Source organism: Suncus etruscus, chromosome 1, assembly GCF_024139225.1.
Source record: "Suncus etruscus isolate mSunEtr1 chromosome 1, mSunEtr1.pri.cur, whole genome shotgun sequence".
Classification (NCBI taxonomy): Eukaryota; Metazoa; Chordata; class Mammalia; order Eulipotyphla; family Soricidae; genus Suncus; species Suncus etruscus.
In genome coordinates, this window is record NC_064848.1 from 175,742,647 (window position 1) to 175,758,123 (window position 15,477).

The 15,477-nt window shown below is 49.4% G+C and overlaps 1 non-coding gene across 1 annotated transcript; it reads right to left on the bottom strand.

The window, feature by feature from the left end:
* Positions 1-4,939: 4,939 nt before the first annotated feature.
* Positions 4,940-5,044, bottom strand: LOC126027329 (U6 spliceosomal RNA). Its single transcript, XR_007502246.1, has one exon. It is a non-coding gene; the product is annotated as a U6 spliceosomal RNA (small nuclear RNA).
* Between the last annotated feature and the right edge of the window lie 10,433 nt (positions 5,045-15,477).

A 15,477-nucleotide genomic window follows, 5' to 3' on the forward strand; every position in this document is an offset into this window, starting at 1 on the left:
CAGGAGAAGCAGAATCAGCCAGAACTTGTCCTTTTTCATCCACGTTGTAGCATGTATCAGAATTTCGTTCCTTCTGATGTCTGGGGAATATTCCATTGTTCCCTGGATAATATACTGTGTTGATTCATCTGTTGATGGATACTTAGTTCATCTCTGCTTCTGGGCTATTGTGAATAATGTTGCCCCGAACACTGGTATACAAATACATATTTGAATATTTGCCTTAGTTCTTTGGGATTGATAGCAGGAAGTAGAATTGCTAGATCATTCAGAAATTGTGTGTTTGGTTTTGTTGTTATTTGTTTTGGGACCTCAGTGGTGCTCACATGCTTACTCTTAGCTCTGTGCTCAGAGATCACTCCTGGAGGTGCTCGGGAGGACCATATGGGGTGCCCAGGATTGAATCTGGATTAGCCACATGCAAGGCGGCAAAATTATCCACTCATCGTTTCACTTCAGCTCCAGGTGTTTGAATTTTTTGAGGATCTGCCAAGCTTTGCTACAGTGGGCACCCTCCCCATTTTTACAGTTCCACCAGGAAAAATACCTTCTCTTTTTTTTTTTTTTTTGCAGGGGTGAGGGTGCTACTCTTGTGGTACTAGGGCTATACCCAGTGGCACTGCAGAGATCACTAATGCTGGGGTGTTGTGCGTATTAGGAATGTGCTCCAGCCTTCTAAGCTTTCTTCTGAACCCTGTTTCAAAATTTCATGTATTTCTGTTTTATTTATTTATTTTGGTTTTGGGCCACAGTCAGTCATGTGCCAGGATTATTCCTGGTGCATCTTATGGAACCATGGCCTTCAGTGTACTTACAGCTTTCCTGCTCCTTGAGCTATCTATCTCCCCAACCTTTCATCCTTTATTATTTTTATTTATTTATTTATTTATTTATTTGATTTTTGGTGCTCAGGGGTTACTCCTGGCAGGCACGGGGGACCATATGGAACACCGGGATTTGAACCAACCACCTTTGGTCCTGGATCGGCTGCTTGCAAGGCAAACGCCGCTGTGCTATCTCTCCAGGCCCATTCATCCTTTATTTTAAACTACAGAATAAATGTGATTTTATTTCATTTTTGGCCATACCTGGTGATGCTCAGAAGTTATTTCTGGCTCTGTGCTCAGAAATCTCTCCTGGTTCAGGGGACTTGGTTTGGGGGATGCCAGATATCGAACCCAGGTCCATCCTGAGTCAGCTGCATGCAAGGCAGATACCCTACCACTGTGCTATCACTCCAGCACTTGGGGAAAAAAAAGATTTAAAGATGCAGTAGGGCTTCAAGTGACCAGCAAAATTTTCCTCTTATGCACCCCTACTTCCTAGCTTGCTGCTCCTTAGTATCTGGTGCAAATCCACTCAGGCATTGTTCCCTGCTCTTCTGAACATCTGCAAAAATACTCAGAACTTGAACAACAACAACAACAAAAAAATCACAGTGTAAGGTGATAGTGCAAAGAGATAGTGCAGGGGCTAAGGCCTTGTCTGCCACTTACCAAGGTTTGATTCCTGACACCCCCAACCATTGCCAGGAATGGTACCTGAGCACTGCCCAGTGTGTGAAGAAAAAAAAATAATGCACATACGCAAAGTGCTATGTCTTGGTTTTTCATGTTGCCACTGACTCTGGGCTTTTGCATTTTGTGGTCATCCTCTGTGCTGTTTAATTGATGTCTGGAGATTGAGAGAATTATGGGAGAGCTTCCCCTCATTTGTCGTTGTGAGCCGATTTGCACTGGCACCTTTGCCCACCTAGGTTACCCTCTCACCAGCTGGCTGTATATTTGGGAATACCTGCTGAGCCTGGCAAAGGGAGAGGCCACCCAGCTCAGAACCACCTTCCCACCCACCTTCCTTGCCTTTCCAAGTTGCTTCCACTGGCAGGGTGCAGCTAGACAAGCAGAACTGTGAGGGTGCTTGTGAAGGGGCCACCCACTTGGCTTTCTCTGGCAGGCAGCTGAGGCCAACACACCCTCCCCTCTGGGTTTTGCAGGAGTCCCGTCAGAAGCAAACAGAGGTGAGAGAGAAACTGGGGTTTCCCTTAGGCCCAGGCGAAGGGTGCTGATGGGGGCCCACCCAGGGCATGCAGTCCGCGCCACGGAAGACCCAGCTTATCCTGGCAAAAGGCCACTTCCAGGCCGAGACCCTGGCTGCTCTCACACCAGCACCTCGTTTGCAGGGCCTCAGGCAGTCATGGGACTCACACAAAGAGGTCTGGCAACCCCAGAAACCTGCATAATCAGCCCCTGCCTCTTGGCGCTGGACTGTGCTGATTGCTTCCTGTCCCCGAAAGCCTCTGCAAACAGAACGCCTTTGAGGGGGGTGAGTGCGACCTGGTGGGTGGCCTGTCCCCGCCAGATGGTAGAGTAGAGCCACATCATGTGGACTGGAAAAGGCGGCAATCCCTAAACATGCTACCTCCCCAGCAGAGCCCACAACCAGACATGGGGGGCAGGCAGGGAGGGGGTGGCCTGAGAATATAAGGGGACCCCCCCCTCCACAAAGACCCCCCTCTCCCCAAGAAGGACAGCCCCCACCCTCCAGGGAGCTGCTGGAGCTGCTGACTTGGTGATTGACAACCTGCAAGGGCACATTTCAGCCTATTTCCTTGTGGGGTTTTGAGATTCCAGCTGGGATGAGGGACGGGAAAAGAACAGGGAGCCCCCTTAGCCTCTGACTAGCCCCCTGCCCCCTGACAGGGTGTGAATATGTGTGTGTGTGTGTGTGTGTGTGTGTGTGTGTGTGTGTGTGTCCATTGCTGGGGACTGTCCTGTCCTGCTTCTAAGACCCCATGAGCTTGTTTCTAGATTGCACTTTCTGTATCAGCTGTCTTCTCCCTCTTACTTCCCCCAGAATAAACTTACCTCTCTCCAGCCTTTCCCACCACTGCTGCCAGCTGGGAGGGGAATTCAAAAAAGGAGCTGTAACCTCAGGAAGTGTCACTAGACCTACTGGGTGTTTTGGATTGTGGGGACTGTGTGCTGTACTTACTGAGTATCAGAAAATTGCGGGCAGTTGTCGTGGGACACACACATGTGATACCTGCATTGTTCTCGAGGTCACCCAGATGCCTTTGTTTTTGGGGGGGCCACATCCTGGCAGTGCTCAGGGGGTTACTCCCTGCTCTGTGCTCAGAAGTTACTTCTGGCAGGCTCCGTGAACTAAATGGATTGCTGAGGATCGAACCTGCGTTAACCTTGTGCAAGGGAAACACTCCTCCCCTGCTATGCTATTGAGGCCCCAAACTACTTTCCATCTTTCCGGAAGTGGCAGCTAGCTTTGCAGAGTGAGGCCCCTCCTGGCTGAATGTAGGGGCTCTGGGGGCTCCCTCAGGTGGTGACAAGGTGGACCTGATTTCCCGCTCTCTGTATGGCCTTTCTGATTCCTGCCTGCTTGGTTTCCCTGTCGGCCATCAAGCCTCCATCTACCCTGTTTTGCAAAGCAATAGAGAAGCTGGTCGCTTTGCTCTGTGAGGTCCTGCTGCTCACTGGAGGGGGCTGCAGTTTTGTGGGAGTTTTTCTGAAGGGGCCCTGCGCACCCCCTCTTCCAGGTGGGGTCTATGTGAGTCTGAGCCTGTGCTCCCAGCTGTGCCCCGCCTTCTTGGCTCCTTCCTGAAAGTGAACTCTCAGGCGCAGCTGAGGAACAAAAGCCTCGTGCTCAGCCTTGCATGGTGATGATTTTCAAGTGTGACCACTTCCTCCAGCCAGACCTGATTCACTCAGTTCCGCTGTCTTGTGTGGGTCGCGGTGGCAAGACAATTTGACTAGTGCCTAATCAGGGAAAGAGACCTCCTCTCAGGGGTGGGCTTTGGGGACTTCCTCCCAACTCCCCCAACTCCAGGCACCTCCCCACCTGGGATCACTTACTGGAGGAAGATTGTGGCCAGGCCAGTCTGGTTAGCTCAGGCCTGGAGCTTACCCACTTCTTGTCTCTCTCCCTGGTTCCTAGCCTATTCAACACAGATACCTTTTTTCCTGCTACAAAGTGCCTGGAGGTGGGAGCACTGCCAGGCTGACCCAAGCCACTGGACCGTCAATCTCCCTCTTTGGCTATGCAGATATGCAGAGGGTCCCTGTTATTAGTGGGGTGACAGTGTGGTGTGGAGTTTGGGGATCTTGAGAGAAGATCCTTACTGGCTACTTCTTGGCTAAGAAAAGAGACCTAGGGATGCCAGTTCATTCTCCTGTGCCTCAGTTTCCTCACCTGCAAATAACCCTTCTTACTAGGTAGGTGTTTGCAGGGTGAAGTACTGAATGAGTGCTAGGGTGAGTCACTGCTGTAGGGACATACCCCAACCTTGGAGCCTGGCTCCATGGAAGGAGCTTGTGGAGTCTGCGCCAGCAGTGCCAACTGTTAAGTGCTGTGCACATGCAAAGCACCGCCCGTGGGGGCGGTCTGCAGGCTTGAGTGCGAGAATGATCTATGTTGGCATTCTTCTGTGCTCAGCAGGTGCAGGCCCCAGTTTATAGCCAGCTGCCACTGGGGAAGTGTTTCTCATCCTTGCCTATCCTGTTCCTCCTCCCACTTTGGTGCTTTGTAATGGCACACAGGTTCACCATAGGCAAAGGCAAGATGAACCTGAGTTCATCTTGTGTCTGATTGATGGTTCTGAGACACCAAAAGCATGACAACTCAGTTTTTAGAACTTATAGGTCTTTAAAAATGTTATTTATTTGTTTGTTTGAGGACCACACCTGGCATTGCTCAGGGGTTACTCCTGACTCTGCATTCAGGAATTAAACCTGATAGGTCCCTGATAGAAACCATATAGGATGGTGGGGAATGAAACCAGGTTGACTGTGTGCAAGACAAATACCCTACCGTCTGTGCTATCACTCTTTCCCCTATTTATTTATTTTGGGGTAATCTTAAGTTTTTTTTCTTTTTTCCCCCATTTTTATTTCAAAAGCTTGGATAGCTTCAATATCTAGGTCATGGCAAAAGTATGGAACGTTTCACGAATTTGCGAGTCATCCTTGCGCAGGGGCCATGCAAATTTTCTCTGTTTGGTTCCAATTTTAGTATATGTGCTGCTGAAGCGAACATGGAATCTTAAGTTTTGAAGGACAAGTGTCGACCATATGTTTACCACTGGCAAGCAATACTTGAGCACTAATTGAGTACTTTCTGTTGGATAGTGTTGGGATGAACCCAGGGCTTCTGACCTGTGCTTTACCCCTGAGCTACATCTCCTGCCCCAACACAAAGAACCAAAAAGCTGAGCTGCTTTTGGAAGGTTCCAGAAACTTCTGGGACCTTCTATGTGGTAAGCTCTCATACACAACCCTTATTTCTAGATAACCCTGTAGCCCACTTGCAGGCTGGGACCAACCCAGCTCTACCTCAGTCAGATCCACCCCACAGCGGAGGCAGGCTGAGTTGCTTGGCGAGGCAGAGTGGATGCGAGTCGAGACTTGTGGGGTGCTTGGGAGCGCCTTTGTTTGAAGCTGTTGACCAAGCCCAGGTGTGCAGAGTATTTACAGAATGCCGCTCAGCTCAAGTGGGGATGAAGAACATGTACATTCAGAGGAGTGGGAAAGTGCTGTGCTTAAACCAAAAGCCATTTGTTTAGGGCCTGGAGCCAGGGAGAAGGTATTTTTGTAGATTTTCCTAAGTCAACCAGACTGGCACATGGGCTTGCAGTAAATATTGGCTGCCACAGGGGACTCAGCAGTCTCTGAACTTTGATTTATAAACTGGGGACCATCTTGGAACTCAGACAGACACACAGGAAGAGAGGAACTCTTGGGGGATAGTTAGTCCTTGCAGCCCATGTTCCAGATGGGATCCTGGAGGCCAGGGAGGTGTATGACTTAGCTGTTTCTTGATGGGTGGGTGTTGGTTTCTGCATAGTTCTACCCTGTCAGGTGGTGGTCCTCACCATTTACCGAGCTTTATCACTTGCTGTGACTAAAGGCTTGGTAGACCTAGTGTGTCCTGAGTGTGGAAGGCAGCTTTGCTTTCTCTACACCATCATGCACCGTTGGCATGTGGTTTGAGGTAGAGTCATCTTGGTCAGCCAGTCCTGGATGGTGTCAGTTACTCTAGTGGCTTTGTAGGAGGACCCACAGGACTTCATGATCCCAAGGACTTGATGACAAGTTATTGCAGCCTTGGGAAAGACAGGCTCCTCTATGATGTGCCTTTCGCTGGAGCCAAGAGGAACTGGAGCCTCTGTTGAAATTAGATTGCGAGCTCCTCAGTTAAAGGACAAGCTCTTGGGTTCTGCAGGGAGAGGAAAAGTGCTTGCTAGTCCACCCAGCCCTGGTGTTAGGGGTTCGGCCACTGGTGTAGAGACGCCTCACATTTGGGCCTAGCACAGTGATGTTTTCTTCAGCCAGATTCAACTCCACACCCTATGCCTCTTGGGAAGTTTCAGTGGTTCAAAATGTCACACCTATAAGGCCTATTTCTCCCCCATTTTCTCGAGATACAGATTGAGGCCAGCCCCTTGTCACTAGAGCCACCAAGGTCTACTGATCCAATGCCCTGACAAGCCCTATGTGGGACACCAGCTGTTCCTTCCAGGAGCTGGTGCAGCTGAAGGTTGCCCAGATGGGCTGGGGTGTGCCGCTTCCTGCTTCTGGCCCATTCCACAGCAAGGAAGGTTAGCCTAACCTCCTTGGCATGGCCCCAGCTGCTGTGAAAACCATTCTGGGCACAGATGGGAAAGCAGGGAAGGGATGGGGCCTCCTCTGGCCCTGCCAGCAGCCCAGGGGAGGGAGTGGCTTGAGGGCAGAGCTGTGGGAGGGCCCTTCTTCTTCCAGTGCCTACAGCTGTAATTCTTAGAGCATGTGTGAGAGCTGAGAAGTGAGGAGTGAAGGGAGAGAGGGGGGAGGTGGTGGTGTGATTGAAGTGGCTATTCAGGCAGAATCTAAAGGCTTTCTTGCCTCGCAGCTCAGAGGATTCGGTGTGTGCTGAGCCTACGGCCTGGTGGGTGTTAACAATGAGTGGCAGGCTTGGACTATGAGCTGGCTCCTAGCCAAGGGATATGGGTTACCCCAGGTTCACAGCCCCTACCCCCCACAACTATAGTGACATGTGGGCCACTTGGAAGTGTTTTCTGACCTTCCTGACTTCAGAGGGGGTGGGTGGAGCAGGGAAGGTGGAGGCTAAAGGGGAAGGGATGCTAGAGGAGGGGTGGATGGAGGCGGGGAACAGCCTGGTGTAGGGGCCATGTAGCTGGTCTGGTAATTGACTCTAAACAATCCCACCTGCTATCTGCATTAGGCCCTTCTCTGGGGTGGTGGAATTTGGTGGAATTTTTGCTGTCTGAGTCTTTTGAAGCTCAGCAGGCCCAGCCTACCCTCCTGAGCCCCACAGGCAGCCCTGAGCCTGCATTCCTTAGGAGCCAGCTGTGGCACTTCTGAGCCCCTGGGGGCCAAGGCTCTAGCCTCCTCCCACTGAGCCACTCAAATTCCCTGTACCCTAGAAGCTGGAGGCCTGGCAGTCAGATAATTTTCCTATCCAGGAAAGGCTGACTAAAGGCAGGTGTGGGCAGGAAGGGGTCTAGCTTTCTACTCCATTCAGGGGATCCCAGGTCCCTCTTCCAGCCTGAATCCCAGAGGGCTCTGTAGGGAGATCTTAGCTTGTACTTCTGCTCCTGGGAAGGAGTCAGTCATGCTTGTTTATCCCAGGTTTAACTGCTATATTCCAGACTCACCCTGGTACCACACAGTCTTCCAGAGTGACTAGCCCAGGACTCGGACTCACCACTGCCCCCAACTTTTGTCCTTCCATGATCACCCTTAGGCCTGGAATAGAGTAGAGGGGTCCTAGTCCTAGATAAAAGACCTGACTTCCAACATAAACCATGCTGGAACCTGATGTAAACCACAGTGGTTTACATGCCACAGACTTAGCACCACTGAAAATCAACTTGTGGTTTCCCCTCCTGAGGGGCTTCCTGGATGGACCTCCCAGGTTTTGCTCCAGTGGATACTTTGGTAGCTGTGGCCAGGCCATTAATTTAACTCCAAGTCCCTTGGGTCTTCAGAGATTCCCAGATAGACCCACTGAAAGGGTGCCTCGGGCCTCTTGAGGCAGACCTGGAGTGAGGCCTGAAGAAAGGCCTGCTCAAAGGTAGAAGGTTTTAGGACTGCAAAGATTTTAGAACCCTTGAGGTTGTGGTTTGCTCCCCACCCTTTTTCTTTGGTTTGGGACCACACCCGGTGATGCTAAGGGCTTATTGCTGGCTCTGTGCTTAGGAATCAGTCCTGGAGGGTCTTGGGGGAATTAATAGGGCACTGGGTTAGCCACTTGCCAGGCAGGTGTCTTACCACTGTAGTGTCACTCCAGCCCGTTTTCTTTTTGTTTTTGGATTTCCAGTAATCTCAGGATTAGTTTCTGGTTCTGCTTAGGAATCATTCCTGGCAGGGCTTGAAGAGATCATATGGTATACTGAAGATTGAATCTGAATCTGGGTTGGCCAGATATAAGACAAGTGCCCTACTTCTTATTATAACTTTTTTTTTGTTTTTTGGGCCACACCCGGCTATCTGGCTATCTGCTCAGAAATAGCTCCTGGCAGGCACTGGGGACCATATGGGACACCGGAATTTGAACCAACCACCTTAGGTTCTGGATCGGTTGCTTGCAAGGAAAACACCTCTGTGCTATCTCTCCGGCCCCAAGTGCCCTACTTCTTATACCATCTCTCCAGCTTCTGTTTGCTTTTTTCTTTTTCTTTCTTTTTTTGTTTTTGTTTTTGTTTTATTTTTGTTTTTGTTTTTGGGCCACACCCAGTGATGCTCAGGGGTTACTCCTGGCTATGTGCTCAGAAATTGCTCCTGGCTTGGGGGACCATATGAGATGCCGGGGATAGAACCAAGGTCTGTCCTGGGTCATCAGTGTGCAAACCAAATGCACTACAACTGTGCTATTTCTCTGGCTCCAGTTTACTTTTTTTCTTTCTTTTTTTTTCTTAGTTTGCTTTTTTCTTAAGACTTACTCCCCCTCTTATCATTAATATTTTGTTTTCCAAGAAAGGCAATACAAGGCAGAGATTTAAGAAGAGCAGGGATGGAGCCAGAGAGATAATATAGTGTGTAGGGCATTTCCCTTGTAGATAGTACTGTGGGGAGGGCATTTGCTTTACATATGGCCAACCCAACTTCAGTCCCATATGTCCCATATGGTTCCTAGAGTCCTACCAATAGTGATCCCTGAGCATAGAGCCAGGAGTAACTTCTGAGCACTAGGAGGCATGACACCTCTCAAAAAAACAAAAAAATAGAAGAGCAGGGAGCTCTGGGTACAGACTCTTTATATTAAAATTCTGGCTCTGACTGTGAGACTTTATGTAAGTTTTTTTTTTTGAATTTAGTTTTTTCTTATCTGTAAAGTGGTATAATTATTGCTATATTGTGTGTTGTGTTAATGCATGCCAAGTGAATAAAGCATGTGTAGCTCATAAAGAAGTGTGACATTTGCTGTCAAAATCACTGGGTTCTTGTCATGTATATGCATACAAACATGGGAGGTATTCACATTCACTACAGGTTAGGTATGCACAAGGGGAAAGAACATAGGTCACGGGCAATGCTGTCACTTTAATATTCTCAAAGGTAATTTTTTTTATTTTACTTGTTTGGTTTTCCAGTGGTACTTGGGACTTTCTCCTGGCTCTTTGCTCAGGGATCACTTCTGGTGGTACTTGGAGGACCATATCGAGTACTGGTGATTTCACCTATGCCAGGAGCATGCAAGGCAAGTGCCTTGTCCACTGTACCATCTCTCTGGCTCCATCTTTTTTTTTTGTTTGTTTGTTTGTTTGTTTGTTTTTGGGTCACACCTGGCAGTGCTCAGGGGTTTCTCCTGGCTCTATGCTTAGAAATTGCTTCTGGCAGGCTCAGGGGAGCATATGGGATGCTGGGATTTGAACCACCGACCTGCATGTTATCTCTCCGCCCCTATCTTATTTTTTAAATGAATGAACATGAATAAAAATTAAAAAGCGGTATTAAGATTTACAGGGAAACATTTCATTGAGCTCTCTCTTCTAATCCAGTTCTCTGTAGAGGAAATGTGCAGATTTTGCAGTCCCCCTTCAGAGTGTACCTTGGTCTTCCACACAGACTCAGATCCTAAGGTGCACAGTATAGAGACTGTGTTCGTGACCTCACCCCCTGCACTGGATGTTGGACCTACAAATTCACAAAGATGTTGTTCGTTGTATGTGTATGGGGGGGAGTGTAACAATAATATACCCTGCTCTGTTGGTTTTGGTGCTGAAATCTGACCCAATGCTTTCTTCGTATAAAGAATGTTCTACCACTGAACTACATCCCTGGCAAACCTACCACAATGCTGCCAGCCTTTTCCTATTAGTGAGCATCTAGAGTGTTTATAATCCTTTGCTTTTACATTATTGCAATGAATAGAGGGTGAGCACTCATGACACATGTGCAAACATAGGTGTAGCTCTTCTCCATAAAAAACGGGGAGTGGGGTGCCAGTGTGTTTTCTTGTAGGGGAAGGGAGGGCAGGAGCTAGATAATCTCTTCAAGACCTTGTTCTGCTCACTGCCTGATTTTTAGGGTCTGGTCAGATATTACAAATTTGCGCTGTTTTGTCACTGATTTTCTGTGGGTCCCAGGAGCCCCGAGATATTTTCTGTTGCTTTCCAGATCTTAGGACTTATTCTGTAGAAGGGCCTTCAGCTTGAAGGAAAGCTCCTGAGGGCTGACTGGCTCTTTATCCCCAAAGAGCTGGACCTGAGCCAATGTGAGGCCTGCCTGGAGGCTCTTCAGCTGCCAGGGGCCCCTCTTTCCAGTCTGGGCTATTTGTTTCCCTGAATGAACATATCTAGCAGGGTTCCAGGGGTTGCTGCCTCTATAGTGGTGGGATAGGTGGAGAGGGACACACATGAGAGTAGCATCCTCTCAGACTTGATCTTTCTTTCTCCCTTTAGTTACTTTTTATTTTGGTTTTTGGGCCACATCCTGTGATGCTCAGGGGTAACTCCTAACTATGAGCTCAGAAATCGCCCCTGGCTTGGGAGACCGTATGGGACGCCAGGGATCGAACCGTGGTCCATCCTAGGTCAGCTGCGTGCAAGGCAAATGCCCTGCCACTGCACCACCACTCCAGCCCCACCTTCAGTTAATTTCTTTTGGCATTTGGCCATACCTGGTGGTGCTCAGGGCTTGCTCCTAACTGATCTCAGGGATTACTCTGGCGCTGTTCGGAGGACCATAGGGGGTGCTGGGGGAATAGAGCCCAGATACAAAGCAAACGCCCCACCTGCTATACTTTATCACTTCAGGCCTTTCGTTTTTATCTTTGGGCCACATATGGCAGTGTTTTGGGCTTACTCTTGGTTCTGTGCTCAGGGATCATGCCTGGTGAGGCTTTTCAAACTTCACTGCATGCAAGGCAAATATTTTCCCACTATCTCTCTGGCCCTTTGCCTGAGTCTTGGCTGAACTCCTGTGTCTATTGATGTGAGGAATTGTGGCAATAGACCCAGGCAGCTGGTGTAGAGGAGGGTTACAGAAATGGTTGCCCTGGCAACCTGACACTGGTGGCTGGGAGGTAAGGTAAGGGTTTGCCTCTAGAGTCTAGTAAGTTCTGTTAGATGGGTTTGCCTTTCCCTTTTTTTTTCCTTTTTGGTTTTTGGGTCACATCTGGCAGCGCTCAGGGGTTACTTCTGGCTCTATGCTCAGAAATCTCTCCTGGCAGGCTCAGGGGACCACATGGGATGCCGAGATTCAAACCACTGTCCTTCTGCATGCAAGGCAAATGCCCTATCTCCATGCTATCTCTCCGCCCCCCCCCTTTTGGGGGGGGCACATTTGGTAGTGCTCGGGCTACTTTAGTTTCTGCACTCAGAAATAGCTCCTGGCAGGCTCAGGGGTATATGATATATGGGAATGCCAGGGATCTAACCCTTGTCCTTTCTGGGTTGGCCATGTGCAAGGCAAACGCCCTACTGCTATGCTGTCTCTCTGGCCTCTGTCTTTTCTTTCTTACTGCTGAGGCCCTGCTGACTTCTTCCCCTTGAACTGCCTTATAGAACTGAGATCTTGTTGTGTGCTAAATTCTAATCCAGAGAGTAGATGGGACTGTTGGTCAAGCCCAATGGATTGAAGGAGTCAAAGTAGGAATCAGCTCCCCTTTCAGCTTGGCCATTTGAGCCAAATTACACATCTCTTCTGTGCTTCACTTTTAGGTTCTGTATATACTTCAGAGGCTGTGGAGTAGATGAAAGTGACAGACTTGGGGTCTTGGGCAGAGGGGCTGGTGTGTAGGAAGTGGGCTGAGTGTTAGGCTGTCAATGATCGTGAACATTCCCAGATAAGCAAGCCTGAGCAACTTCCTCTTGGATCTGAAGGACAGAATTGGTTTTGTGGTGGTGCCATTTCTGCGGAAACTATACTTGTGTTCATGCCCAGGAGCTGCAATGAGCAGTTGAGTCCTTAGACTGAGATTTGGCAGGCACTGTCATTGGGCAGGTGCCTGTGCCCTCCAGGACGTGGAGGGAGAGATAAGGGCTGAGCACAGGCTCTCCAAAATGCTGAGGTTCAAGTTCCATCCGAGTACTACAGGAAGTGACCCCTAAGCACAGAGCTTGGAGTAGTCACTGAGCCAGATGTGACCCTAAAATCCCAAAAGAAAAGAAAACAAAAGAAAGCAAAGGATTGGTATGCATATTTTGCATTCATGACACCTGGGTACTGCACAATCCCCCTGAACACCACTAGCGATGACCTTCAGACCCAAACTATTGCCCTCTTTTCTGCCTGACAATACTTATTGGCTATGGATCTGGCAGTAGAAGTGGAAAAGAGAGAGAAAAATGAGAAAGAAAATGTCTAATTTTCCTTCTATAGATTTGTAGCTACCTCTCCACGGTCTGGAGAGCCTAATGCCAGGATCTTTTAAATCAAGGCAAATGTTTCACCATTGAGTACAACCCAGTTCTGCCTCTACAGGTTTTGAGAGTTTTTTTTTTTTTTTTTTTTTTTTTTGGTTTTTGGGCCACACCCAGTAACGCTCAGGGGTTACTCCTGGCTATGTGCTCAGAAGTTGCTCCTGGCTTGGGGGACCATATGGGGCACCGGGGGATCGAACCGCGGTCCGTCCAAGGTTAGCGCAGGCAAGGCAGGCACCTTACCTTTAGCGCCACCGCCCGGCCCCAAGTTTTTTGTTTTTTTTTTTTAAGTTGTCCTTAGAGATATAATACAGGTCTGGAGAGATAATACAGGGGTAGGGTGATTGCCTTGCACACAGTTGACCTGAGGTTGATACCTGGCACTGCATATGGTTTCCTGAGCTCCTCCACGAGTGAATCATGAATACAGATCCAGAAGTGAGCCCCAAACATTGCCAGGTGTAGCCAGAAACAAGAACTGAGTTGCCATGTTTCTTTTCTCTCTTTCTCTCCTATGGTGTTAGGGATTAATTCCTATGTGAAGCATGTCACTGCTGCTCAGTTACATCCCCTTATTTGGGGGGGAAGAGAAAGGATGCGTCCTTAGATTGATCTGAATGGCAGGTGATGGTCCAGGAGGTTAATATCCAGCCAGCATCACAGAGCAAGGCCTTCACTGCACCTGAGAGTCCTCTCTGCCCTTGATGGCCACCCTGGGAGTAGGTAGAGATGCTGCTGCCAGTGGTCTCTGGAGCTGGTGGGGAAAGGAGACTGGCCTCGCTACTGCAGCCAGTCGAGTTTCCATGAAGCTGCTTCCGTGCCTTGGGCAGGAGCAGGAGCTGAGCATTTAAAGGTCACTGGGCTTTTGAAGCCACAGCGACATGAATAGCTGGGGAAGAAAACACGCCTGCGCAGGCACAGGAGGACAAGGCTGCTCTGTTGGGGTGTTCCCCTGCCCCAGCCCTGGGCTCTCCCACTTGGACACACACTCCTGAGAGCCAGCCTGTCTCTTACTCCCTTTCCTTCATCTTCCCTTCTTTGGGCGAGGCGCCTCCCTAGCTCAGGAGCCAAGGAGTTTGGATGGGCGGGCGTCCTCTGTCTAAGGTGACAATTGGACAAATGTCCAGTTATCCTGTCCCAGCAGCCTCTCCATTAGTGCTGCCGTTACCCAATGGAGCGCCATTGGGTCTCTGCCATGGTGACACAGTGTCCCAGGAGTCATATGGCCCATTGCAATCTGGTGGCCCCACTGGCCTTAGCAGCCTGGATCCTGAGCCTTCTCATTTGGGACATGAAAGGGCTGGCAAGTAGGTTGCATCTTGTTTGCCAGAAATCATGTGGCAGCGACTTGTCCAGGTCATTGTGTTGAAAAGGTTCCCAGGCTGCGTGGGCTCTGTGGGACAGTGCTGCCCCGATGGATTAGTTATGTCTGCCAAGGACAGGGGAGAGAAGCAGGGCCTATGTGCCTAGAATTTCCCACTCCAGGAATACCTTGCTTTGAAGGTGTTCTGCAGATCTAGTCTAAGACTCCAGGGGCAGATGGACACCTCTCCCTTGTAGTTCATCCAAGGGAGGGTGTGGGGCACATTCTTGGGCTGTAGGAGAGAAGCTGCTGTTTGTCATTTTCCAGGGCGAGGCCTGGCCTGAGCCCTGGGACGCCACCTAGTGTCGTGGTGTGGTGGTGCCCCAGGGCGGGGTCAGCTTTTAGGCCAGAAGAGATAATCATATGGTCATGAGATCCTGTTTGTCCCTAGTTCCTCAGTGATTTTTTATTTTTTAGGAAGAAGGCGGGTGTATACAGGAGCAGAGCTGTCCCTTTGGGGGCAAGCAGGATGGGGATGGCTTCTCTAGAGGTCATATCTTAGATTTGGTTCCAGATCCTGCTGGGTTCTTCCTGACCAGGGGAAGCCCAAGTCACTGGAGAGGGGCATATCCTATAGCCTGGAGCTGGCATGCCAGGGAGGAGAGCCTAGCCAAACCACTTTTTCATTATGTCACTGGCTGCCCTCATCAAGCTCAGTTACAGCTATGAAGTGACCATAGATAGATGAGAGCTCATTTATGAGGACCAAAAAGAACATAGAGGGCCAGAGTGATGGTACAGTGGGTAGGGTAGTGCCTGGCATTAGCTGGCTCAGGTTCTATCGTGGGCACCCTATATGGTTGCTTGAGTCCAGCTGGGAGTGATCCCTGATTGCAGAGCCATGAGTAAGTAAGCTCTGAGGACCATTGAGAGTGGCCCCTAAATAAAATAATGATAATAATATAAAGAAATTATAGAGAAAATGGAAAACCTTGTACTGGCATACCTCTTCCTATGAACTTGAGAAGAAAAAGAAAGGACTCCACATTTACTGTGTCCCAGCCTCTTTCCTGGTCTTTGTTCAGTGTTCACCAACAAATATACAGTGGGAGCCCTGTGCAGTGTTTGAGGCAGCCTTGGGGCCACTGCAGGGAATGAAGCAAAGTGGTGTCTCAGAATGCTGATATTATAGAGGGAAGCTGGTCAGTGGCAGTTCAATAGGAAACCTGCAGTTGGTTCATGAAGAAAAGAGGTGGGGGGGGTGAGTGGGGTAGAGCAAGCACCAGGAATGCAGATGGTG